The sequence below is a fragment of the Lissotriton vulgaris genome, chromosome 1_1, assembly GCF_964263255.1.
Source record: "Lissotriton vulgaris chromosome 1_1, aLisVul1.2, whole genome shotgun sequence".
NCBI lineage: Eukaryota > Metazoa > Chordata > Amphibia > Caudata > Salamandridae > Lissotriton > Lissotriton vulgaris.
Genome location: NC_141685.1, coordinates 120,388,241 through 120,391,833, shown reverse-complemented (window position 1 = coordinate 120,391,833; position 3,593 = coordinate 120,388,241).

The window sequence follows — 3,593 nt, the reverse complement described above, 5'->3', positions numbered from 1 at the left end:
AGCATCTTCTTCTTTCTCTGGCTCCAACTGTCTCACTGACAAACTGACTAACTGACTTCTCTCTGTTCCAAGCATCCACTGTCTCTTCTTCTCTCCTCTGCTCCAACTCCTTCTGAACTCAACTCTTTCTGCTCCAATCATCGACTCAACTCCTTCCAACTCAAACTCTTTCTGACTGACTCCGCCTCTGCACTTCACTAATATGGAATGCTGTCTCCTTATGTAAAGTTCCAGCCAGCAGCCTCCTCCCACCGATTCCATGTACCAGGCTCCTTGCGCTAGACGCTCCCACAGTGACCAGCTGCTTGTTTCGTCTAGAGACCTGAGCCCAGAGACACTTCCTGATTAGATTCAGCTCTGGCCGGTTCTCTACAGTTCGCTTAGGGCGAACAACACCTCATAACTAAAACATTACCTTTACCCTGCAAGCATCTCAGTTCTGCAGGGACAGAAAGCAAAATGGAGTCTCTCTAGTTCTGGGCCTTGTAGGCCTAAGAAGGATGAAATAACACTTAGCTCTGTCAGAGTACCTACACAAACCATACCAATATGTAATATAAAGTCAGGACTACAGGATCCACCCTCTACTATAGGTAGGATGATGAAAGGACACATAATTATGTCAAAGCCAATAGGCAATAGATGGATTAGAGTCAAGAATAAGGGATCTATCATCATATTAAACAGCTATCCTCTAGTATATACTTCTAGGTTCTGAAAAAGGCCTGAAAAGAACCAACACAAGGCAAGAATAGAGATTCAGGATGGTAGCAAGCTTAAAGTCACCATCACTCAGAAGTAGAGCCAAAAACCCGGTCACTACAAGAGGGTTAGATTGGAGTACAATGGTTTGGATTGGAGTAGACTGGAGCAGAGTGTGGTAATCTTTTGTGGATTGTGGTAGATAGAAGTGGGATGTGGTACATTGGGGAGTGGTCAATAGGATTAGATGAGAGTGGAGTAGATTGGAGTGGAGTAGGGTAGATTCGGACGGGATAGATTGAGTGGTGTATATTGCTGTAAACTGAAGGGAGTGGGGTATATTGGTGTGCAGTGGAGTGGGGAGGAGTGCAGTGGGGTGAGTGGAGTGTGATAGATTGGAGTGTCTTACAATGGAGTGGCATAGTGTGGAGTATCTCTCACCAAATACTCCTGAGAGATTCCAGGACATCGGGTTTCAAGGGGTCACTCTAAAATGGTAGATAGACTTTCTAACAGATAGAACGCAGTCACTTTGTGTACTTTCAGATCTAAGACCACCAAAGTCACCAAGGGAGTACCCCAATGCTCCTGCTTGAGCCCTACCCTCTTTAACATTTATGTCACTCCCTTGGCAAATCTGATGAGAACCCTGGGATTCAGTCCCATCTCTTATACAGACGACACCCAGCTCCTACTCACCTTCGACAAATCCAATTCCAATATACAATTCTCCTTCTTGGAGGGCATAAAGACCATCGCTGCCTGGATGAGAGCTAAATACCTACAACTTAATGCCCAAAAGTTGGAGTTCATGTTGTTTGGAGGTGCAGCAATAAGCTGGACTCCCAGCTGGTGGCCGGAGGAACTGGGATCTGCTCCCACTCCAAAAGGAGTGGTCAAGAACCAAGGTGTCCGGATCAACAAGAATCTTACCCTTGAAGCACACACCACTACCACCTTTGGTACCTGCTAGCACACACTCAGCCTTCATGGAGGAGTGTATCCCATGCTACCTTCCTCCACAAGAAAAACCCTGATGCAGGCTCTTGTGCTTAGCCTTCTGGACTATGTTATGTTATGTTAAATGATTATTTGTAGAGCGCACAACTACTCAATTGAGTGTCCCGGCGCTGAAGCAAGATGAAGGCCAAGCCAGGTGGGAAAAACCAAGCTCTGGAATTTTTACAGCTGAAACAACCACGTTTTTAGAGATTTTCTGAACACAAGGAGATCATGTGTCAACCTTAAATCCACTGGTAGATTGTTCCACAATTGCACCTGGAAGGAACGACCCCCGATACGTGCCCGAAGGTATCTGGGGGTCCAAGCCAGTTGCAATGCTGCTGACCTGAGTACACGGTGTGGGTGGTAAAATTGGACTCTCTTTGTGATGTACCCAGCCCCTAAACTGTGGAGAGCCTTAAAAGCCAAAACCATGGCTTTGAAATGGATCATTTTGTGGACCGGGAGCCAGTGTAGGCATTTCAGCTGTGTGGACATGCGGGCTCTGGGGCCAAGCATGAGAATGGTTCTTGCTGCAGCGTTCTGGGTCACCTGCAGTCTAGTCAGTAAATACTCAGGCAGCCCCAGATAGAGTACATTCACGTAGTCCAACCTGGAGATTATTAATGCCTGGACCACCGTTTTTCTGTGGGTGATAGACAGGAGGGGCAGGAACTGTTTCAGCATTTTGAGCAGGCCAACGCAAGAACCAGCCACCGATTGGATCTGTGCCTGCATGGAAAGATTACCATCCAACTTTTTTTTGTACATTATTTTTAGAGTTTTATATAGCGCGAACTAGACCTGAATCGGGTATCAGAGCGCTTTACGTAGTACCAGTTATGTTACATGAGGACACACATTCATTTTTGTTAGTCACAGGGAGATTAAGTGATTTGCCCAGAATCACAGGATGTTTTGGCGTCATTACCGAGACTCGAACCCAGGTTCCCCAGGTCCGAGGTCGAGCGCCCTAGCCGTTAAGCTGTTAGACCAACACCTCTCCCCATCATCAGACATGGGGTATAAGTTTATGAGCTGGAACGTGAGGGGGCTAGGCACATGCAGTAAGAGATATAGGGTCCTGTCCTTCCTTCGCAGACATAGGGTTTCGATTGCGTGCCTCCAGGAGACCCACCTTGCAGATGATGGAGCCCAAAAATTGAGAAAAAAGTGGCGGGGTCAGGTGTTCCACTCTTTGTTTTCCACATATGCCAGAAGGGTCCTGATATGGGTGGCGCCCGGAGTCCCGTTTGCTATCCAATATGTGGAGGTGGACATACTCGGAAGTTACCTGCTCCTCCGGGCGAAACTGGATGACTGGGATGTCACCATACTGAACTCACACGCACCCAACACAGATGACCCTGTCTTTTTCCAGACCCTTCAGGAAGTCCTAATCCCTGACCTGGAGGCGCCGGTGCTTTGGTTCGGGTATTTTAACTGTGTCCTTGATCCCGCACTGGATAGGTTTCCGCCCGAGCTGGCACAAAGCCACGTATGACTGCGAAGCTTAGGGAGGTCATGGGGAATATAGGAGCTCTTGATGTTTGGCGCCAGAGAAACCTGACACAGAAAGTATACACCTGCTTTTCCCCCACTCACAACACACATAGCCACTTGGATAGGGTACTAGTGGCAAACACAGAGTCAAATATGTCCCTCGAGGTTACCCCTCAGGCTCCTTTCTTATCTGATCACTCCCCAAGTGGCGTGCGTTGTGCATTGGGGAGCTCCGTTTTCCCGCCCCCGGACTTGGAGGTTGCCGGCAGATATCCTTCAGGACCAGGTGGGGAAAGGTCTTAACGACTATGTGGACCTTAACTGGGAGGGGGGCTTCCCTTAACCACTAGGTGGGATGCCCTGAAGGCGGCGGTAAGAGGGGCGTG